We start from the raw sequence: 25365 nt of genomic DNA on the forward strand, positions 1-25365 counted from the left end.
ATGACAGTTATTACTCTGCATCTAGGGTAATGCCATCTTTTCTTTTCTTTTCTTTTCTCTTAAGTTTTGTGTGTGGAATTGGTACAGGGAACTTGGAAATGAACTTTCAAAATTTTACAGAAGAATTCAATTTCCTTGCCTCTTTTGTCCTGTTTAAACTTCATTCAAAGGTAGTGTCATGCTATTAAATATCCCCTTGATTTCTTTGTAGAGCCCAACAATATACTGAGAATCAGCTCAACAGAAGATAAGCTAATAAGATTAATTTTATTGACTGACTTCTTGGCTACCTCAGATCTCTGGGCCTTCTCTCTGAGTGACAGTGTGGAGCACACTGGACGTAAAGACATCTTTATAAATACCCTGGATTTAAATGCAAGATGCAGAATAGCATATACTTCAAATTTGCAGCAAAATTGACATCTACATAGGATTTTATTTTTCTAAGAAAAGACCATGCTGTAAATATTCAAGCTGCCACTCATGATTCGGAAGAATATAATATTTAGCATATTAGATGAAGTATTTAAAGAAGAAAACCTATATTTGACAATGATTTTGGTGAACAGAAGTCTCCTTATTAAAGGAATACAGAATCTGAGAAAGTTGAGGATACTAGGAAATTGCTGATAATGTCAGTTACACGTCCTGACACTTCCCTGTAGTACTCATCTTCAGTTTGTAAGGAAGTTTGGCAGAGAAAGCAGAACAAGTTCTGCAGTGAGGATCAGCTTTTCTGAGAGGTAATATTCTACTTCCATGAAAATATACCAAATACAAAACCACACAGGTCTGTTGCTAAAGATATAATGAAATTTTCTATCATCATCTATATAACAGAACTCCGTGCCAGGCTGTTTTCACTTGGGGTGCCCCAGAGTGGGGCAGGTGAGAGCCCTGCCCATCCCAAGGGACCCAGCCTTGGCAGCCAACCTCCACTACCCAATTGCTGCTATGCTCCAGGCCACTTTCCAGACACATTATAAGACACTCCCTACCCATTTTCCATAATTACCACACCATATTTGATGAGGTTCAGACAGTAGGTAACAAATCATAGAGAGAAATATATAATTATATGCCTTTTGGAGAATCCAGCAAGCTACCAAGAGTATCACTCCGACAAGGGCAGAGCCTGGTAAACTCCCCGTGGCGTATTTGATACACCAAAACCAGTAACAACAAGAGGTTCTCATTCCCCTGACTCTGAAAGAGCCTCCAATCATCGGGAAAAGATGAATAAGAGGAGACTGCTAAAATCTCAGGAGGAATAGGAACATTACTGGTGCCCACTCGAGTAAATCGATGAACAACAGGATGACGGTGATAGAGTGATACAGTGATCTATATAACATTGCTGGAAACATTGAAGTTATTCCACAGACATGAACTGATTCTACACCAGGACTATCTAAATGGAGAAATTTGAAAAAAGCCAAGTTTTTCCACCAAGGATATTGTGGGAGGAAGAGACAACACCAGATCTAGAATGCTATGTGGTGGTCTGTGGTTATAGCCATTAGGGCACTCAATGCATCCAGGATCACAAAAGCAACTTCATTTTCCAGGTGAGCGAAAGACAGTGTTGACTTCCCTGGCTTCAATCTGCGGGAAATCAGAGAAGAAGATATTTACAGTTTACTTTGCTGCTGTTTCATTTTCCCATTCTGTACTCAAATATGTGTCTTAGAAGACAGAGCCTCAGAGAAGCAAAAGTTGAAAATCACGACCCATGAAGCAGTCAGCCAGATGGGAATCAGAGGAAAGACTCTGTGTTGTCCCGCATATATGTCTCGCATATATGTTCTCATGAGAGACAGGCATGATTCTTATCTTTGTGAATTGATAGCAATTCCAAAATCATAAGTATCCCACCCATTTGGTTCTACGTAATATATACGTTCATATACCTATATTAATATAAATAATATACTCAAATGTAAAAACTTTTGTTTTTAAGTATAAAGATCACGATCACGACCATGACCATCCTGTTATTCATCGATTGCCTTGAGCAGGCCCCAGTAACGTCTCCTTCATCCTAGCCCTGAGATTATATTCAAGTCTCTTTAGGAGAATGAGACCCATCATTGTTACTGGTATTTGGCATATTGGGTACGCCACGGGGAGTTTTCTAGACTCTGCCGTGTGGGCAGGCTACATTCGGTAGCCTGCCAGAAGTATAGAGAAATGTCGATAATAAACCTTTCATAATGTCAATGACATTCTGAGGAGTGTCCTACTAACCCAGTTGTAAATTCCTGATGTCCTTTCTCCATGTATTTTTCCCCTCAGGTATTTGTTCTATGGACATTCATTTCATATTTTCCTAACTATTCTGTTATCTTAGCTTCTTGGTAATAGCCATTGTGCCTTTGCCTCTGAAAGAGCTTCTCCACCCAAAAATATATTTTTAGAATAAAATAAAATCCTACTCAAATTATTTTTTACCATTCATATTTATCTGGTAACTATAAAATAGTTTTGATTGACCTTGAATCTTTAAAAGTCAAAATAAAAGTTATACTTCTAAATGTTTTAGCAGTCAAGAACACAAATGTCAGTAGGGTGACCTGGGGAAAAATCAGAAATGCTTAAATCTTCTTTCTAGATGATACACTTTGGACTTTTTTATATATAGTAGGGGAAAATAATTCAAGCATTCCCTTCCACAAAGCTTAGCTCTCCTATGACCTATTAAGGGAAGATGCAGAGGTTTCGGTAATCTAATGAAACAGTGATTGAGAGGTTGTGCATCTGCTCTGCATCTAAATTCATGGTGATGCTAAAATCACACATAAAGTTAATGAAGAAAAAATTTAGGAATAGGCCAAAATATGACTTTAAAGAGTATCACTGGTATTTTAGCTTAAATTAGACATGAATGCTTTCCCTGTGTTGATAGAAAAAATAATCTGTACAGTCTTAGCTTAAGTAGATTGGTAGTGCTAAAGAGGAATCTTCTTAAATATAGTTGCATTGCAAACTATTTTACTGGGATTTTATCTTGAGTATTTTGACTTTTAAGATACTTCACAGGTTTAACTATGTAGGTGATACCAATAGCGATATAGAAAGGAAGATAGATATATACATACATGTGTATATATATACATATATATACATGCATATATCTGAAGTATTCTTTAAGCCTGGCATTTCTAAAATTAGTCACTTTGTAACTTTTAAAACCCCATCCTCCATTCACAATAGGATGTTTACATCAGAATCTCTAGAACGGCTACTTCTTTATTCCCTAACTATTGGACATTGACATTCTTTCCATATGCTGGGTATTGCACTAAGTGCCACAATATTATTCTATATTCCCAGAATGGCCTGAATTTCAGAAAAAATAAACATTTGAAAAGGTCAAATTTGTTACAGAAAAAAGTTTAAGTAACATATGCAGAATAAATTAATATTTTAGAAATCACTATTTTTATAACTCCTAGCAAGTAATAGATATAGACTACAAGAATGAGTGCCTAACAAAATCCACTTGAAAATACAGTCAGGGAACTTTACAGTGAATGAATTAGTTTAACAACATTTAAATTTATTTTCAAATATTAAAGTGTAACAACAAGATAGTATGTGCCTTATGTGTGATTCAATAGCAAATATTTGGCTCCATATTTCAAGATTCTTATTTTAAAAATAGCATAAATTTGATCAAGAATTTAAGCCTAGGAAAATTATAAATATGATGTAGGATAAATGAACATAGTAAATGATAAAAGATGCATTTTCTTATATCCAGTTTTGAAGATTCTATAATATTTGAGAAGAAAAAAGTATATGTGTGAAATTCTCTATTGTAAAACAATGTTAAATTATCATATTGTACACCTAAAATCAGTTTAATAATATAATCATATTTTTAATAATGAAATATGGAGGGGGAAGTAGAGACACAGATTGGGGCAGAATAAATCAACAATAAATCAAATCAACACATCCTATATAATGTTAGAATATGTTTAAATTATCTTCTACACAAACCTACCAAAAATATCTGGGAAAACTGAGAAAATATTAAGAAACATATTCAGCTCAATTACTATATAAATGTGAGAAGTGGAAAAATTATTTATAGGGACGCATACCCAAATATTTAAAAATCTATGAAATTTTTGATAATCAAAAAATATACAAAAGATAAAAAACTGAAAAGGAAAGATGATTGGTAAGGCCATAATCTGGATAAGACTATACTTTAGAGTATGTTTCAATATTTCTTTACAGTTTTAAAAACATTTTAAAATTTTCATCTATCTTTTTTAGAAAAATGTAATACCAGAGATATGATACTAGGGAGAAATTTGTAAGATTGATATAAGCTTAATTGTTCACTAGGAGAAGAATTCAGAGTATCAAGAATTGCCTGTGAAATGCATAGGCATGTGAAATTACATGGCATGCTCTGGTAACCAAGAGCTTTTCAAGTATCAGTATTACGGGAGAATCCATTAAAAGGACATATGGATGACAGGAGAAAAAGTCAGATTATTAATGAACAGACAAACAGTGCTATAGAATGAAAAAGAAAATGGTCATTGAGACCAGGATTGTAACCAGGCACCTTTAGATGCATCTCCTTGGAAAATGGCTTTAACCTCTCTCAGTCTCTAATTTATCATTTGGAAAATGAAGCAGGACAATTCCTGCTTCAGTGTGTAATCAGCATAATCAATGGAGAGGATGTGTGGAAATAATAATATGGAATGCAAATTTTGGTCACTATTATTGCCAGTTATACATAGTCAGTATATCTGCAAAAATCTATGAGCCCAGAAAATATATAGTAGGTGATGCTAGTGTAGGATTTTTTGTTATTGTTGAATTGGTGATATTTCTCCTGAATGCACTTTGATGAAATACAAAAAAGAAATTGGAGTGACCAAAAATACCTTACTGCTTTTTTTTTCTCACCAAATATTAAGCACTGTAGCATTGTAGCACTGTCCTCTAGTTGTTCATCGATTTGCTCAAGTGGGCACCAGTAATATCTTCACAACAAATTATGAAACTTGTTGTTACTGTTTTTTGGCATATCGAATACATCATGGGTAGCTTGCTAGGCTTTGCCGTGCGGGCAAGATACTCTCGGTGGCTTGCCGGGCTCTCCTAGAGGGGCAGAGGAATTAAACCTGGGTCAGCCGCGTGCAAGTCAAATGCCCTACCCCTATATTAAGCACATTCTAAAATTTTGAAAGTAAATTACTAGAAATAAAATTCCATTATTGTTTTCTCACTAATTAGTGTCCTACTCCATTTTCATTCTCCTTTTCAGACTTTACAATTTTTCACACAATTACATATGGCAAAATACTGTATCCAATGTATTCATTCTTTTTAATTTTATTTTCTGTTACACAATTATATATGATTTTAAAGGATCTTATATCTTTTTTTTTTGCTTTTTTTGGGTTACCCCAGCAATGCTCAGGAGTTACTCCTGGCTCATGCACTCAGGAATTACTCCTGGCAGTAGTTGGGGGACCATATGGGATGCTGAGGATCGAACCTGGGTCGGCCGCGTGCAAGGCAAACACCCTACTCACTGTACTATCATTCCGGTCCCAAAGGATCTTATATCTTAACCATCAATATTTTACATCCCCCCCTTCAATATAGTTGTTTATACCAAAATGTTTTGCCTCCCATTTAGTATAGTTTTTATACCAAATCAAGTTGTAGTTCAAGAGAACATAAGAAGTGAGAATGTGGAATTTGTTATTTGGTTTGATTTGATTAAAAGGCATCATGACTTTGTTACATTGCTAAAGAAGGTACTGGCATTCATGGCCTGTGAAAAAAACATTACTGCTTAAATAACTCACTATATGGTAAACGGGTAAAAATAAAAGCACAGAGGAATGAGTTGATTGCTTTTAGGAATGCTGAGGATCTTGGTGAAAATAAGAATCACGTCATGCATTCCGTTTTTCAATTCAAGTTCCACTGGAGACCAGAAAGTTTGTGCAAATGTAACCTGATCTTCCCTGGTCAGATAACTGAGATTTATAAAAACAAAACTAATCCTAATTTTGTAGGTGGTTAAATCACCATGCAAATAGATACAAAGATAGAGACATAAAGGAAAATTCATCTGGGGGTGGGGTGGGGAATTGGGTTATACCCCGAGGTGCTCAGGGCTTACTCCTGGATCTGTGTTCAGGGGTAACTCCTTGCAATGCTCAGGGGCCACTCCTCAGTGTGTGTGGTTCATGAGGGAGTTAAACCTGGGTCTGTCAAGAGAATCAAGCACCTTAACCCTTGTACTATGTATTAACCCCTCTTATCCTGTGTTAATCTGTTCTCTGGGGCAGACTCCTGTATGTGACCAGGAAACTTAAATTTCTAAATTTTATTATCTTCTTTAGTCATACAAAAGAAGAAAATCCTGTCATTTGTGACAACATTCATAAAATATCAGAGCATTTTGCTTAGTGAAGTAAATGAGACTGGATAAAGCAAATATTGCATGATCTTATTAATATTTAATATTTCAAAAATTTAAACTCAAAGAGTAAGATGGTGGCTGCCTGGGACTAGGAATTGGGAGTCACGACACGCCCCCTCACGTTGTTCATCGATTTGCTCCAGCGGGCCCAGTAACGTCTCCATCATGAGACTTGTTACTGTGTTTGGCATATTGAATGTGTCACGGGTAGCTTGCCAGGCTCTGCTGTGCGGGCGAGATACTCTCGGTAGCTTGCTGGGCTCTCCGAGAGGGGCAGAGGAATCAAACCGGGTTGGCCATGTTGGCAGCTTGTAAGGCAAACGCCCTACCACTGTGCTATCGCTCCAGCCCAGGAATTGGGAGAAGAGGGTAAATATTCATCAAACAGTGCAGTCTACTAATTAGTTGCAAAAAAATAATTAGTGGGAATTTAATATACAAAGTAATGTCTATATTAAAAACACTGTATTCTACATTTGAAAGTGTCTGCAATATGTTGTAAATTATTAACCATAACATTATCAAATAGATAAAAAGTACATAACCCAAAACAAGTGCCCTAACTATGTTAATCATTTTGAAACACATTTGTTTTTAAATAATTATGTTTTACACCTTAAATATGTATAAAGCATGTTAATTACTTTAATAAAGCTAGGATAAAAATAAGTTGGACCTTAATATTAATCCATTGATTTACTTATATCTGTTTGGTAGCTACTTTAAATTAAGTAATACTACTGAGAAAGGTTTCACTTTATTTTTAACTATCTTTGATTACCTTGTTGATTACTGCATAACTTCTCAAATTTAGGAATAATATTTGGATGCTGCTACACCCATCTTATATTCAAACATTGATTGCAATATCATACTTACTTTTTATTCTAGCAACTGATCTCAGTTTTGAAAAAAATAAAAATCACTGAGAAAATTCAAGCAAGATCTAAAATTAAAATTGACATACTAGATGCTAGTCATATAGAATTTTTACAGAACTTGGGTTTTTACAATTTCCTTAAAATATCTTGTTACACACTAATGAATTGATTATGGTGTGCTAAGGAAACTTGGCACACAGTTTCAGAAATGCAACTTCATACCTATAATCAGAACCAAGTCCATTTGGTGTCCAGGGAAAAGTGAATAAAGTGTACCCATAAAGAGATGCAACACATACCAAAATAACTCACAGATTTTCACAATGTGCACTGACATACTTGTGGAATATGGATGAAATGGATATTAAGGAAGCTAAGTTAATAGACACGGGATCCAGAAAAAGATTTAGTCTTACACAGTACAGTAGTTCATGTTCTTGTATGACTGGTACACTGACCCTCAAATTATAAGGACAGTGTATGCATTAATTTCTCGAGGTCGCTTTTGTGGAATTCTCCTTTCCTTAAATATGTCGAATGACTGCAACTTATGGTGGTAGTAATTTTTCCTCGATTTGAAATGTTACTATGATGCAGACTCAGAATTTTTGGAGTAGATCTCATATTGGCTTTCTTTCTATCTAAATGAGTACAGGAATATCTTCTGTGTCCTTACCCATATGCCTTCTTGTCATATTAAAAATACTGGCAGTCATTTGTATATCTCATCAATCTCCCCCATTAATTCACTCAGAGCTAGTGCTAGACAGCAGATGGGCAAAAATGTGCTTCCACCAGCCAGCTTCTCCCCAAAGACTGTGACTGTTATCCTCCCAAGCCCAAAAGCTATTAATTACCTGTACTGATAGCAGTCTAAGCTCTTCTCAGAAGGGAAATTTTCATTATCTTAGTTTTCAAAAGTGGTGAAGACACAGGACCTTCTCTGGGTCATGGTTTCTTTCAATGTCTGTTCATTTCTCTAACCTTACTGAAAACTGGTTCTTATCTTATTTGTTATAATGGGGACATTCAATAAGATAGCTTCACTTCTCCAGGTCTCACCCACACTTGGTACTCAGAGATGATTGTGACAATTCATATCAGAACTCAGAGAATTGGTTCTAGAATTAAATAAGAGAAGTGAGCATGGGGCAGACTCTGCTGGTGCTCTTAATTTGGTTGTCAAAATGTTACAGAAAATGACTGGAACATACTCAGGGATTATTACCATATCCATAAACCTTTCAGACATTTTTTTGCAGAGGAACATATTATTTGAGGAAGGGGAGGCAGGTGGTAGATATACTTCTGTTGTGCTATTTAATCACATATGGAGAAATGATAGAGGGAAACGTGAATTGATTATATAAAATGGTCCTTGACTAAAATGGACTTAAACTTGTAAATTTTTGCAACTCTACCTGTAAAGAACCCTTATAATATCTTTCTAAAAATCAATGGCATGTGAAAATATACTTAAATGGACTAGTTAATCTAAGGTGCATCTCTAATATCATTGTAGAGACCAGAATGCAATCAATTTTTCAGTTGCATCTTCTGAGGTAACTAATACAAAGTGGAAACTGAGCAAGAAAACCAGAAGTGAAGCGTTGAAATTTAGAGATCATTTTCAAAGAATATAGTGTTTGAACTGAGCTTAGTTTAGAAAAGTAGAAGCATTTTTGTCAGTAAATGATGAACAGTTTTATTAAAGATATGTATATAGAAAAGTCAATGGTTAGTTATAGAACAAATTACTCTTCAGTGATGTGATTGTCTAGGGTGAATAGGAAAGAGGTGAGGCTAGAAATATCATGGGTGCTGATAGGAAGGAGACTGATTGAATATATCATCATGTAAGCAAGTTTTCTGTGCAGGTGTTATGTGTGTGTGTGTGTGTATGCACATTCACATAATCACACAGAAGCATGCAATATTAAGCAATGGAAATAAATAGCTTTTCTTTAACAGACAGTGGGGTTAATATCCCCACCCACATTCTGATAAAATTATGTAGTATTTAAAGAATAATACCAAAAGTAAATGAAGAGTCTGTACTGATTTGAGGGTTTGTGAGGTTAGTTGCCTCTTTTGTCACATAAAAACCTATTAGCCTTTAGAGTGGGTGCCAACACTGGCTCCATTCTAGGTTACCTTCATTCTCATTTGAGTAGTTTTCCTATTGTGCTGCAATCACTGCTTAAGGATGCAAAATACCAGGTGGTATATTGCAGGTACCACACAACTCTTAATAGATTTTAAATGGAATGATTTTTAATTATATACATATCTGAATAATAAATCTTTAGAGCATTTTGTATAAAAACTTTAAGTTCTATTTCTGGTGACTTTAAGATGATCAAATGTGTTTATCTTCTACTTCCCTGGCTACTGTTTAGTTGGGGTGAACTGACACATAACATGAATTTGTATTGTAAAATGAATGATAGAGCACACATAATGCTTAGTAACAAAAAGTAAAAGCTGTTTAATAAGAATTCATATCGCTCAGATATTGACATATGCAGAAACATTAAAATAACACTGTAGATTCCTATTTCACCTTTCAAATATAGCAGGGGTTTTTTTTTGCACTATTCTGTAAAGCCCATAATAACCTCCTCACAGAAGGAGTCTGGTTACTTGTTTCTAGAAAACTTATATCTATTTTCTACAACCTCATTAAATGGGAAAATGGCAAGAATTAGCAACCAAAAGGCGATAATTTTGAACACTCATAACTCATCCATAGTTCTACAGGACTACTTGTTATTAAGTCCATGGTAAGGAGAAAGAAATAGTTTCCTTAAAGTTTTGGGCATATACATGTTGACAAAAACAAGTAGGTTAAATATATGGAAAAATAGGGTTGTCTACAAGTTTGAAGTTCCTCTCTGATTCCTCTATTCATTTTTCCTCTTTTTGTTTTACCTTTATCCATCTTTCTTTCCCCTCTCAGGAATTCTAAAAGGCCTTTGAGCTTTCTACTAGATTCTTTTCTTAACATTCTGACTTGTTTCCTTGTATTAACACCAATTCATCAAAGGGTCAGTCAGTGAGAATGAGAAATATATTAGAGAGTAACATAATATTAGCTAGTCTAAGCAAGTCTATTAAGTCTAATCAGAAACTGTTGTAATAGAAATTAGGTCTGTCATGAGACAGTGTGGGGGACGTAGATAAAAATCACAATCAATAGCCATCCAACTTTGCTTCTTCCTGGTTAACCTTCTCCACACTCTTATTCCCATAGTGATCTGATCCTATGATACACTCTATCTGCCGACTCAGTATAAAATTTCCAGTACAAAATTCCCAGTAGCTGCACACTTCAGAAGCTATGGTGTAGGTCCTTAATATGACATAGGTGGGTATGGAGGCTGCTGGGATCTACCCAGGAGGGAGGGGCTCTTCCTCCCCTTTGGAATAGGCCCAGTGATATCAGTCGGAGGCAACCTCACCTAGCACAGTGAAAGCGCAAGCAGGAGGTGCTATTCAAATTCTTGTTATTCACAATTTTTCTATTTTAAAGTATATATATATATATATATATATATATATATATAAAATCCATAACCTTTATTCTCATTTTTATGTAGAGATTTTGTTGCTGCTTTTCTTGGGTTACATGCAGCAGTAGTCACTCTGCCCTCAGGAATCACTCCTGGCAGGGCTCAAGGGAATACATATGGTGCTGGGGATATAACTTGGTTTTAGTGTTAACAAGGAAAGCTCATTACCTGCTATACTGTCTCTCTGATTCTGACTATAACAATTTTGAGGAAAAGTTTTAGCTTCTTATATCTCAATGCTTGGACATTAAAAACTTTGAAATGATGTGGTAGCTTATTCCTTACAGCTGCGTAACATTTTATTGTGTAAATATACCACATATTCATGATCTACCGCTTTGTTGTTGAACATCTAGTTTGATTCCAAAACATTGCTATTGTACTGGGTTCTACAGTAAATAATGGTGTGTATATTTTCTTTTGAGTGAATGTTTTTCTGTCCTGGGTTAGATACCAAAAAGTGGAATTGCTGGGTCATGTGGTAGCTTAATTTTAAATTTACTGAGAACCCTCCATACTGTTTTCCATAGGGGATGAACCAGAAAACCCTCAGCAATGAATGAGAGTTCCATTTCCACCAGATTCTGCCAACATAGATGACTACAATTAGTTTTTTCCAAACTTTTAATGTTTCTATTTAATTTTGGTACAATGTCACTGAATATTTTCTTCATTTTATATAATTATTTATTTATTTTTACTTTTGGGGGTCACACCCAGTGATGCTCAGGGATTACTCCTGGCTCTGTACTCATAAATCACTCCTGGAAGTGCTCAGGAGACCGTATGGGATGCTGGGAATTAAACCCAGTTTGACCACGTGCAAGGCAAACACCATACTTGTTGTGCTCTAGCCCTTATTTATTTATTTTTTGACTAAATAAATGTACTTTGCTTGACTGAACATGCTTTTTGCAATTACAAAATAATCCAAGAAATTATACAAAATAATCCAAAAAATTACAAAATAATCCAAAAAAGATTATATTTAATTAAAAAATCAAAAGCTATCACAGTTATGCAAAATTTAATGGTGACCACATAATATTTTTATCAAAGAGCTGATGTCTTTATTTTTATGAAGATATGTTTTTTATTGAATCACCATGAGAGAAAGCATTACAAAGCTGTTCATGATTGTGTTCCAGTCATACAATGTTCCAACAACCATCACTCTACCAGTATACTTCCCAGAACCAGTATCCTGTTTCCCTCTCACCTCTTGTTCCAGTTATTTTTGATACATATCATTCTCACTGGTGTGAGATGATATCTTGTTGCCATCTTGATATGGATTTTCTTAATAACTCATGGTGGTTTAATTAAATAAAAATTAAAAATACTTTAAGATTATATATGTATATTGATTTGTAGTCATGTATTTATAAAAATGAGGCTATTACAGAGATAAACATTTTACAATTTAATTTTTCATGTTTTTAATTAGTTTAACTTTTTTCTTTCTTTTTTAATTTTTATTAGTGAAACACCATGAGATACAGTTGTAGATTTACAAATTTTTGTGCTTGGGTTTCGATTATACAATGATCAATTACCCATCCCTCCACCAGTGCCCAATTTCCACCACCGTGGATCCCAGTATCCCTCCCACACCCATCCCCCCATCCCACCCTGCCTCTGTGGCAGGGCATTCCCTTTAGTTCTCTCTCTCCTTTTGGGTGTTGTGGTCTGCAAAAGAGGCATTGAGTGGCAATCATGTTCAGTCCATAGTCTACTTTCAACATGTATCTCCCCTCCTGGGAGGATCCTCCAAACACCCTTTATTTGGTGCTCCCTTCTCTATCTGAGCTGCCCTTTCCCCTAGAGTGCCCGGCTGGCCTCTAAGCCATGGAGTAATCCTCTTGGCACTGATCTCTGCTATTCTTGGGTATTAATCTCCTATTTTGTTACTGTATGTCCCCCAGATGAATGCTATCATTTTATGTCTATCCCTCTCTTTCTGACTCATTTCGCTTAGCATGATACTTTCCATGTGGTACCACTTGTATGTAAAATTCATGACTTCATCTTTTCTAACAGCTACATAGTACTTTTGGATGTGGGCCAGTCTCTGAGGTGTGAAATGGTATCTCATTGTGGTTTTGATCTGCATCTCCCTGATGATTAATGATGTAGAGCATTTTCTCGTGTGCTTTTTTGCCATTCAGATTTCTTCTTTGAGAAAGTTTCTGTTTATTTTATTGCTCCATTTTTTATGGGGTTGAATGTTTTCTTCTTGTGGAGTTCAACCAGTATTTTATATATCCTTGATATCAACCCAATGTTAGATGTGTATTCGGCGAATATCCTTTCCCATTCTGTAGACTGTCTTTGTATTTTGGTCACTGTTTCTTTGGAGGTGCAGAAGCGTCTTAGTTTAAAATAGTCCCATTTATCTATCTCTGTTTTCACTTGCTCAGCCAGTGGTGTGACATCTTTGAAGATACCAATAGCTTCAACATCATGGAGGGTTTTGCCAACTTTGTCTTCCATATACCTTATGGTTTCCGGTCTGACGTTGAGGTCTTTAATCCAGTTTGATCTTACTTTTGTACATGGTGTTAGGCAGAGTTCTGAGTCCATTTTTTTTTTGTATGTAGCTGTCCAGTTTTGCCAGCACCATTTGTTAAAGAGGCTTTCCTTACTCCACTTCACATTTCTCAAAGTACTCCCTGAGGATCCTTTGAATTTCTGTAGTCTCTGTTATAATGACCCACTTTTCATTTCTGATTCGGTTTATTAGGGTTTCCTCTCTCCCTTTCTTTGTGAGTTTTTCTAGAGGCTTATCGATCTTGTTAATTTTCTCAAAGAATCAGGTCTTGGTCTCATTGATCTTTCGGATTGTTTTTTGGGTTTCCATCTCGTTAATCTCTGCTCTGAGTTTTATTATTTTCTTCCTCCTGTTAGGGTTGTGCTCCTTTTGTTGGTCCTTCTCCAAGCTCTTAAACTGTGAGGTTAGGTTATTGATGTGGGCTCGCTCTTCCTTCCTGAGGAATGCTTGTAGAGGTATAAATTTTCCTCTTAACAAAGCTTTTGGTGTGTCCCATAAGTTTTGGTAACTCGTGTCCTCATTTTCATTCTTTTCTAGGAATCTTTTGATTTCCTCTTTGATTTCCTTTCTAAGCCACTCGTTGTTCAATAGAGCAGTTTAATTTCCAGGTTTTTGATTTACTTTTCTGTTTTTGTATGTGATTTACTTCTAGTTTTAGTGCATTATGGTCTGAGAAGATTGTTGATATAATCTCTATCTTCTTCATTTTATGGAGGTATGTTTTGTGGCTCAGCATGTGGTCTATCTTCGAAAATGTTCCATGTACGCTTGAGAAGAAAGTGTATTCAACTTTTTGAGGATGAAGTGTCCTGTATATATCTACTAAGTCCCTTTCTTCCATTGTTTCGCTCAGATGAAGTATGTCCTTGCTAAGCTTGAGTCTGGTTGATCTATCAAGAGGTGACAAAGGGTGTTGAAGTCTCCCACTAGTATTGTGTTGTTATTGATGTCTTTCTCCAAATCTATGAGTAGTTGTTTTAAGTACTTTGCTGGTCTCTCATTAGGTGCATATACATTTAGTATTGTAAGTTCTTCCTGTTGTACAGAACCTTTGATCAGTAAGAAATGGCCTTCACTGTCTCTTGTGACCTTCTTTACTCTGAAATCAATGTTGTCTGATATTAGAATAGCTACCCCAGCTTTTTTATGGGAGCTATTTGCCTGTAGGATTGTTTTCCAGGCTTTGACTCTGAGTCTGTGTTTGCTTTGACTTTTGAAATGTGTTTCTTGCAGGCAGCAGAATGTTGGGTTCAATTTTCTAATTCATCCTGCCACTCTGTATCTTTTAATTGGTGCGTTTAGCCCATTGACACTGAGAGAGATTATTTTTATGAGGTTTTTGTCCCACTGTTCTGTTGATATTTGGTGTATTTGAGGGGCCTGTCTTGCCTTAAAGTAGCCCATATAGTTGTTCTTGTAACCGTGGTTTTGAGTCTATAAAGTTCCTGAGCTGTTGTTTGTCTGTGAAACTGTGTGTTGTTCCTTCTGTTATGAGTGAGAGTCTCACTGGGTAAAGTATTTTTGGTGAGGCATTTATTTCATTGAGTTTTTTCACTATATCCCACCACTGTTTTCGGGCCATGAGGGTTTCATCAGAAAAATCAGCTGTGAATTTTAAGGATACTCCTTTGTTGGAAATTTCTTTCTTTGATCTTGCTGCTTTCAGAATTTTGTCTCTAAGGTTTTGGTCATTTTGATCAGGATGTGTCTTTGGGCATTTTTATGAGGATTTCTTCTAGCTGGTACCCTTCAGGCCTCCTGAATGTGGTCACAAGTTTTCTTCAGGTCTGGAAACGTTGTAGCAATGATGTCTTTGAAAGTTTCTTCTTCATCAAGGTTTTCTTTTCTTCCTGTCCCTCTGGGACTCCAATAATTCTTATGTTACCCCTCTTGGCTTTATCACGATCTTCTCTTGCCATCTGTTCCCGAACTGTGAGTCTCTTTTCCATTTTCTGCTCTTTTCTGGAGAGTCTCTGAACTTCATCTTCGAGCTCACTGATTCTGTTCTCAGCAGCTGTTAATCTGCTGCTGAGGCCTTCCACTGAGTTTTTCAATTCGCCTACCAGGTTTTTTAGGTCTGACATTTCCGTTTGCATTTTCCTCATTTCTGCCTTCAAATCCTCTTGTCTTTTATTGGCATTGCTTTCCATTGTTTCTTTTAGTTCCCTAAGCATCCTAAGTAGCTCCCTTCTGAATTTCTTGTCAGAGAGGTTGTCTAAGACTACAGTACTGATGGTGTCTTCTGGGCTAGCCTCTTCAATAAGAAAGTTTGGTGGGCTTTTGTGTTGCTTTACCATTGTGACCAGTGTGGTTTAGTCCTTCATGTTCACTGGTACTATTCTGCTTGATGTGCAGAGTGAGTTGAGATAGGCTTAACAAGTTATTGGCTAATGTGTTTCTAGTGGTTGAGCTAACCTAGAGATGGTTCCGTCTAAGAGGGTAACATATGGTTCCTATGGGATTTGTAGTGGGAGAATAATTCGAGGCTGCATTAGCGGCCGTGGTTCTGCAAAAGGTCCCTTGCGCTGGGCACTGGGCAGTACCTGTTCAAATGAGGAGAGAGTGCCTGGAGACGTTCAGCTTTGTTTCCGCAAGATGTGCCTCAGTTCCCTGTCCCGCGCAGATCCAGGGGGAAAACCGGCTATTCTAGGGGATCAGGCTAGTTGCACATGCCCAGAAAGAGTCCCTGGCTCTGGGCTCTGGCAGTACCTTTTCGAATGAATAGTTTAACTTTTTTCAATTCGAAATTACCTTTAAATTATGAAACTGAAAGAAATGTTTTAATCCTGTAATTTAAAAAGTCAATGTTTTTCAAAGTGAGTTCCATGAGGCTCAGTATCATATTGTAGCTGTCTCCAAAATCTCCATAATTTGCATTCAGAAGTGTGGGGGGGGCCGCGAGACCACTCCCCGGCCCGCGGAGGTGGCCCTAGGATCAGTACGTGCAAGGAGGGACCAACCGAATGAAGACACAAGACACAAGAGACAGAGTGCAGTTTAGAAACAGAGAGATAAAGGGACAGGACATGATAGGACTTTAATCAGGGTAGCAGGTATATTATATACTTTGCGACGCAGGAAACTATGCTTACATCACAGAGGGCAATTACATCACTAGGTCATATCATATATGGTTAGGAGAGTTACAAAAACTACATGTTTCACATGCTTGATTAGTCAGTGTCAGTTACTTTTTATTCTTGGGCTAGCTGTGACAAATGTTTTTTCTTTTAGATAACCATACATAGCTCAGGATGTGCATAGGCTGCGGTCAGAGCAGACGCAGTACCAGATTTGCGCTAGTCAGGACCCGCTTGTTCAGGGTCATGTAGGCCAAGATAATCATACATAGCACAGGCACGTAGGCCCTTCATCAGTTAAAGGGCCAGCTTCCCACACAGAAGATATTTCTTGATCCTTGCAATGTATTTAGTTAGACATGGGAAGAGAGTGTCATTGCCTCAATGAATCTAGTTTTCACTAGGGAAGGTGAAAGGAGTTCCTACTTTCGCTTTTCTCAGATCACATTACATAAACAGAATTTGTCTACCTTTTTCCACAGGAGCGTCTGCTCCACTGATGGTCCCTCGTGTACCCATTTTGTTTAGTCCAAGATAGTGATCGTGAGTAATGGATTGGGCTAACCTGATAATGCATAATGTAATTGTCAGAGGGATTTAATTATCAGCATGTTACGTGTGGAATTATTGTGCAGTGCCATCTCCAATTTACTCTCAGGTAATTTAGAGTCACCATATATCACAGAATGCGGAGTTCTCCAAAAAGTTAGTGGCAATGGATATACTTCTCTTAAGCATTACTTAGAACTTCCAACAATTATGACTTATTATATTTGCTAATTTTAATAAAATCTATATTATTATTACTTATGTTCCATCTTTCTGCTACATAAAAATCATTTACCTATCAAGAAATGTTTTTATTTTTATTATAATCTTAGTGTTAGGAGACATTGACTTGATGAGTGACAACCACTGAACTACACTAGAAACAGGTCTTCGGAATAATGAGCTATGGCGATTTTGGATTTAAAAATAGGTTTAAGATTGGCATGATGTAGTCATAGATTACATATTTCACCTTATGCTCATTATCTGTGTTAATAATAATCAGTTTATTTATAAAGCAAAATAAAGTACTAAACATTGTATTTGAAATTAACTTTTCTTAATCTAGTGTTATTCACTAAGCTAGTTAAATATATACCTATGGGACATTGTATTTACATATACCAAAACTAGTTTTAAATCCACCATATACATGGGAAGGGACACATTAAAAGATGTTAGATAATCTATCATGAATAGGAAATACAAAGAATAAATGAAAGATAATAGAAGACCGACTATTGTCATGACTTGACTTTAGGGGTTATAACTTAGATAGTACATATTATTAGAACGTAGAGTTTTGTTTTGTTTTTACCAATTCTGCTTCAGGGTTTAGAATATTTTAGTCATTTTCATGGTGCAGAAAGTTGCACAATTTGATGATTCTTATTCTTCCCTTGAACACAATCTGCTCCCTTTGCCACACTTTCTTGCACATAACACCCTAGCTATGTCGTTCCCAAAGTGGGAGATACCATCCCCTTTGTGGCTGCTGAGATGATCTAAAGGACAGCAGGCTCTTTTGGTGCAATTGGAGGTCACTTGCTGTTTGTTATATTAAAGAAGATAGAATTTCTGCCTAGGGTTCAATGGGGGGTGATGGCTTGAATAAACTCTTAACTTCTGCCTAACCAGGGTTGTCAAGATCTTTTCTCACCTAATCATTCTCCTTTCTAATTTGAAAAGTAAACCATTGATTTAAAAAACTATTAAAACAGGGTATAAAATAGATGATCATTAGATATAAACTTTTGTCACTAATACCATTAAAATTACGTTGAACATTTGCAAAAGAAATCATTATAATAAAACTTGATTATAAAGGTTTTAATTATTGCAATAATTATATAGTAGGATACATGTTTGACTAATGACTATGTGCACAAGAGAACTGTTAAATAATTCTTTGCCATTTCATAAATTTCTAGACTAAATATAAAATACTAAAAGCATGTTTGTCTAATTTTAATATTTAGCAAAATTACAAAACAGTATTATTTTATTTTATTCATTTTCTAATGATATGTCACCTGATAATTCTTATATCTCCCTTAAGTATAAGTATATTGACCATTATGTCAGTATACTGGCAGGTAAACGAGTAATTAATATACATATGAATGTTAAATAGTATACATAGATGTATATGATGTTAATTGGTATATGAATATTAATTAGTTTATGTGAAAACTATCATTTACTTATAATAAATATGGAAAATATGATATCTAATAAACTAAGGTAATTTCCCAAGTTAGAAGATATTGATACTGTCCTTATAAAATATCTGCTTACTTCAGAAAGTTAAGTATTCAAATGAGGAACAGGGACACAGCCCAAAGGGGTGGAGCTCATCTCTGTATATACAGGGTCTATTAATTAAATTCTGGAGCAGAGTTGGCTGTGAACCTCGTGACTCCCAACAGAAATGCACCCTCTAAGCCTCTAAATGAACTACGGATATTGTCTCACACAATGATCCCCCCACAATTTTAGAAGTCCACTTTAAAATTTAAAAATATATTTGATGGCACAAAAAATTAACTCAGCTCCACATAAGACTCAAAGATGATTTTTAAAAACTGGGCATGGGGGACTGGAGAGATAACTCAAATGTTTGGAGTACAATTGTGTGTGGGAGACCCAGGTTTAATCAAAGTCCCATGGGGAGTGGCCCCTGATCATCAACCAGTTACTAGTCCCTGGTACCTCTACTAAATATATAATTGCCATTTCATGGTATACAAATATTGTATACTATTTTCTAGTATGTCCTGATAGCTTAATATGCCTTTTGTTTCATGGTAGGCATAAAATACTTAAAATCTGTTTAAAAGGATCCCTAGCACTAAGTTTCATGGCCTCTTAGTCTATAAACACTGCATCTATTTTTTGAGTGCTGTTAAGGGTGTGATTCAATCATCTTTGGTTTTTAATATCAGAAGGAGTTTCTTATAAATAATAAACACATTATTTTGTTGCTCTTTACAAAGTAAAACTGGAACAAATTTAATCAGTTCTATTTATCGCATTAACTGTCAGTTCTATTTAGTTTGGATATTTATTAATTTTTACAGTGTTTTACATACTATAATTCCTTCTAACTTAAATTCAAGATTAAAACTTCTTTGAGAATCAATGAAATATGTAAAATAATGCTGGAACAATATCTAGTCTACCCAAAATCATAGCACTTACTTACTTGCAATACAATCTTGGGTAAATCATTTTCTATGAAAAGCAAATGGTTTCTTATGATATGGGATGCTTTCAACCCAAACCCCAAAGGTTCTGAGAATATTCAATAGGCTAGTGTTCATGAAAACATAGCATAAACAGAATTATAAATAAATGCGGGGTTTAGTCTCTTTTTTGTTATACTAATATGCAACTTTATTTTCTTTTGAATATTTGAAATCATTAATTGAATGACTTATGTTTTTCATTTTGCATTATCTAACAATCACATTAATTTTTCAATGAAATGCAATTTTAATCATTCATATTGTATACATTTTCCAACTACATGATTATAACATTTTCTTACAAATTCAAGGCATCTGCCAACTTTATAAGCCTGTCCCAGTTTCTTAATAAGGCAATATATATTCAGTAATTTAAATAAATCAATATTCTAATTCCAAGAAATAAATATTATTTGTTGAGATAGAGAAAGTTGATAGTATTCTGGTCTATTCTTAATTTTTTCTAGCTATAGATAATTATTCTTATCTCAAATATCCCTCAATAGCAGGGTGAATATAATATAAAAAGTTGGAATATTTATAAAGAAAAGGCATATTTTTATAATACCTAATATCTTTCTCCTCTTAAGGACATCTTCCAAAATCATGTGAAGATAGCCTACAATAATTGAGTGTGTTATACTGAACAGACATCAGGCCATTTTCTCATTAGGTAGCTGTAATATTAATAAGACAATTCAAATAAAATTTTATTTCAACAGATAAAGGGGTAAACTTATCCTCTTACTAATTATAATATTAATAGTTATAAAATTAGATTTTCTGGATTTTGATTGATTTGTCAATAAAATTAAAAGACTGAGCTGGAAAATCAAAAAGTCCCTTCCAATCCTCCATATTTTCAATTCTATGTTTTAGTAAGTTGCTAATCTCATCTTGTGGTTTATTTAGTTAATCAAAAGATAGTTATAATACAAAATTTCCACATATGGGACTCCAGAGTACTATCAGGAGCAACCCTAAAACAGAGCCAGGAGTAGACCCTAAGATCTTTTTTGGTGAGGCCTTAAAGCAAACTGTATAAATGTCATGTATGATAAAAAGAAATTTTATTTTTTATTTTTATGTTAAGCGTTATGGTTTGGGGGGCTGGACTGATAGCACAGCGGATAGGGCATTTGCCTTGCATGTGGCAGACCCGGCTTCTCCTCCATCCCTCTTGGAGAGCCCAGCAAGCTACTGAGAGTGTCCTGCCTACACGGCAAAGTCTGGCAAGCTACCCGTGACGTATTCGATATGCAAAAAAACAGTAACAACAAGTCTCACGATGGAGATGTTACTTTTGCCCACTCAAACAAATTGATGAACAATGAAAAGACAGTGCTACACAGTGCTATTATGGTTTGGAAATCCCTTAGAAGGAAAAACCATGTAGAAATTCTATTTAATTTTCCACATTAGATCTTGCAATCCTGGACTTCTGAGATATTTTTTTGGCTTTTTGTGTCACACCTGGTGATGCACAGGGATTACTATGGCTTTGCACTGAGCAATTACTCCTGGAGGTGCTTAGGGGACCATATGGGATGCTGGGAATCGAACCCAGGTTGACCGCATGCAAGGCAAACGCCCTACCCGCTATACTATCACTCCAGACCATGGACTTTTGAGCTTTTTAGTTCACTTGTAAAAAGATGATCAAAGTCTTTTTTTCTTCTAAATCTTTCATAGAATGACATCTAAGTTTAAAAAATGATGCAATTTAATAAACTACTGAAAAGCACAGTGTGGATAAAAAAGCGGGTCATTCCACAAAATTTCCACTCATATATTCTACTCTGCAATGTTATGTGTGAAGTCAAAGCAATCATTTGAAGTTTACGTTGTTAGTTCAATGAACTTTTTATTTGACCATCTGTTACATAGCAGGCAGTGTGATGGGTGATAGAATGAATTATCCCCTTCCTGAATATAAATGCACATACCTATAACCATTATCATAGTGTCTGATTTCATCATCTCTTTCTGTTTGCTTTAATTTTGAGACCACACCTGTCAGTGCTCAGAGATTACTCCTGGCTCTGTAGTCAGGGATCATTCCTGGTGGGTTTGGGGTTCTATTTGAGATGGCTGGGATCAAATTTAGATAAACCATAGGCAAGGCATTGCACAATCCTCTAGTTCCAAATTTTATCATCTTAACCAAGTTTTCAAAGCCTATGTAGATCATTTCACATAATTTTTTGTGGTACTCTAGAGATGCGATGCAATACAGATACAACTAAGACATCAAAAAATAAAAAGATATACACTTATAAAATTGTATTCAAAGTCAGTATATGAGTAAAGAAAATAATTAGAAAGCAGACCTTTTGCAGATGACACTGCATTGACCTCTCAGTAATGAACAGAGCATTCTTCTGTATCTTCATTTCCTTCTCTTTCTTCTGTACCTCCAAAAATGAATCTGATCAATCATAATGAATTCCACAGTTCTAACTTTTCCCTGGGGGAAAAAATACAGTATCTCTTCAGAGACAGAGACAGAGAGAAAAAGAAATACCTGCCATAAAAACAGGCTGAGAGGAGGGTAGTGGGAAGGAAACTGGGGACATTGGTAGTGGAAAATGTACACTGGTAGAGGGATAGGTGTTGGAACAGTGAATGACTGAAACCTAACTGTGATCAGCTTTGTAACTCGGTATCTCACGGTGACTCAAAACTAAACATTATTTTTTTTAAAGTGTCTCTTGGTTCTAGTCAATATTTATAAACATTAGACCCACTGGTAAGGTGCTTAGGGAAGAGATAATAACATTTATTGTTCTTGTTTTATGGACTTGCCATTACAAAAGTTTATTTTCACATAAAGTTATGATGGTTTATTAAATACTAGTTAATACATCATATGGGAATAATTTGTTATAATAAACTCATGTTTACTTAATTAAAGGTGATAAACACAAAAATAAATGTGATATTATTATTGTCTTTGGGTTGGGGACCACAATCAGTGATACTAAAGGGTTACTACTGGCTTTATACTCAGAAATTATTCCTGGTGTTCTCAGAGGACCATATGGAATGTCAGGGATCAAACTTGGGTTGGAAACACAAAGGAAAATTGCTCTACTCACAGTACTATCACTCTGGACCCTAGATGTGATGTTATAGAGCATGATATAGAGTGGCTTATTTAGTGGTGACACAGTTCTGTAGTAAAACTGTATTTAGCACATTTTTTCTCACTTTTTAGAACAAATAATGGCACTGAGGGTGAAGATGTAACTTGGTCTGCTTGTGATAAGTGAAAAAATACTGATCTTGAAATAAAGTGCATCTAACCCTCACGTTTAATCATTTGTCTATGATACTCCATATCATTTAACAAGTCTCCCTCACTTGCTCTGAACTCCGGTTTCTCTTTACTTTCTCATCCTTCAGACACTTTGGAGTCCAGGATATTTAGTTACATTGGTAACTTCTTAAAATGAGAAGCAATAAGCATTTGAGCCTGTTTTATTTCAATGACAAGTATGATAAGTAAGATGGGTGACAAAGTTAAATATGAAAATTGTATTAGGATATAACAAAATAATTGAAATGGTTGGAGCATGGCTTAGCAAAAAAATAAAAAGATGAAATACCACAGTCTGAGTTGGTCTAGAGATGAGATTCTCTAAGGCATTTTACTCTATTTCACTGGGAGTTAGGAAAAAAACATAGGATTGACGTTAGGAGACTAAAGAATTCTATTGCTGTGTTCTTACAGTTCTTTAAAAATGCAAGTTCCACTACCTATCTCCAAAATAACTTTCAAGATGATATCGCACCTTACTCTAAATTCTGATACTAACCCTTAGAAAACACTTTAAATTAGGTATTTTATCTCTGTTCAGGTTCAAGACCTTTAGAATCACAGCTATAGAATTGTGTCTCTATTTTATATCTTTCCCAGGATAAACTTAGAGATGTGATACATCATCACCATTTACATAAATCTGAAAACACTAACATTTTTTCAGCAAAATTATAAAAAGATGGAGTTCAAATTTTATTTATCAAGCATTTCTGTTAATTTCAATAGCTCTCCTCAACTTTATCATTATAAAAGATCCTGAAGATTATTTCTTGAGAAGACATTTAATGAAAATGAATTCCTTTTCCTAAAATAAATCAGGAATTGGGTTAGATTAAGAATTAAGCAATGGAGGCTGGAGCAATAGCAAAACAGGTAGGGTGTTTGCCTTGCATATGGCCAACCTAGGTTCAATTCCCAGCATCCCAGATGGTCCCCTGAGCACCACCAGGGGTAATTCCTAAGTACAGAGCCAGGAGTAACCCCTGTGCAATGCCAGTGTGACCCAAAAAGTAAAAAGAATAAGTAAATAAATAAATAAATAAAAGAATTAAGCACTGACTTTAGTCTGTGTAGAGGGGAAGAAGAAGGCAGAGGAGAAGAAGACAGAGGAGAAGGTGGAGAAGGCAGAGAAGAATTCAGAGAAGAAGAGGGAAGAAAAGTAGGTGAAGGAGAAGGGGATGGAGGAGAGGAGTAGAGGAAGGAAAGGAGGAGGAGGGGGAAAGGAAGAATAAAAAGAAAGAAAGAATGAATGAATGAAAGGACAAAGTTGAGAAGAAAGGAAGGAAGGAAAGAAGAGGGAACGAAGGAAGGGAAGCAGGGAGGGAGGTGGAGGGAGTAAGGAAGGGAGGGGGAAGAAGGAAGGAAAGAAGGAAGGAAGGAAAAGTGGAGGTGAAAAAGCTGGTGGTTAAAAAAAAACATTGGTTTATATTTTGAACAACATTGCATACAGTCTTTGAAAAACAGAACTTTTGCAAAATTCCAAGAGACTCACATGTTTACCATATTTAATTATTATTTGGTTTTTAATTGTAGTTAATTAGAATTATGTCATCAGAAAAGCAGAGGTGGTGTAGTTGCCGACAATCTATCAGCACTCCCATTCCTTCCCATTCCAGTCGTCGCATGACATTCTCGAGGGTGGCTCTCTTGATGTCAGTGATCACCTCCCTGTAGAATGGTGAAATCCTGGTAGTGAATCTGAACTACAGCTCACAAAGGATCCTGATGTACTGAGTTTGAATGCGCTGTTTAGCTAGGGCTTCGATGACCACTTCAGTCTCAACAGAATCAAAGGCCTTCTTTAAATCAATGACTGTTAGACAGAGCGAGATCTTGAACTTCTGAGAAACCTCAATGAGCTTGTTTATAGTGTGGATTTGGTTGATCATGCTGAACCCTTTGCAGAGCCTGGCTTGCTCACATGGTTGTCCTTCATCTAGTGTTCTTCCAATCCTATTCAGGATGACTCAAGTGAACAACTTGTAGATGACAGACAACAGGCAGATCAGGCGATAGTTGCTAATGTCATGGATGTCTCCCTTCTTGTACAGTAGTACAGTCCTGCTGGTTTTCCACTGGGACAGAATCTTGCATTCAGAGAGGTAGCATGTGATGAGACGAGCCAGTGTATTTATGAGTACTGACGGCAGGTTCTTCAGGTGTTGTTCGGTTCTTTGCCAGTGAAATGGCGTGT

The sequence above is a fragment of the Sorex fumeus genome, unplaced genomic scaffold, assembly GCF_029834395.1.
Source record: "Sorex fumeus unplaced genomic scaffold, SorFum_2.1 ptg000006l, whole genome shotgun sequence".
Lineage (NCBI taxonomy): Eukaryota > Metazoa > Chordata > Mammalia > Eulipotyphla > Soricidae > Sorex > Sorex fumeus.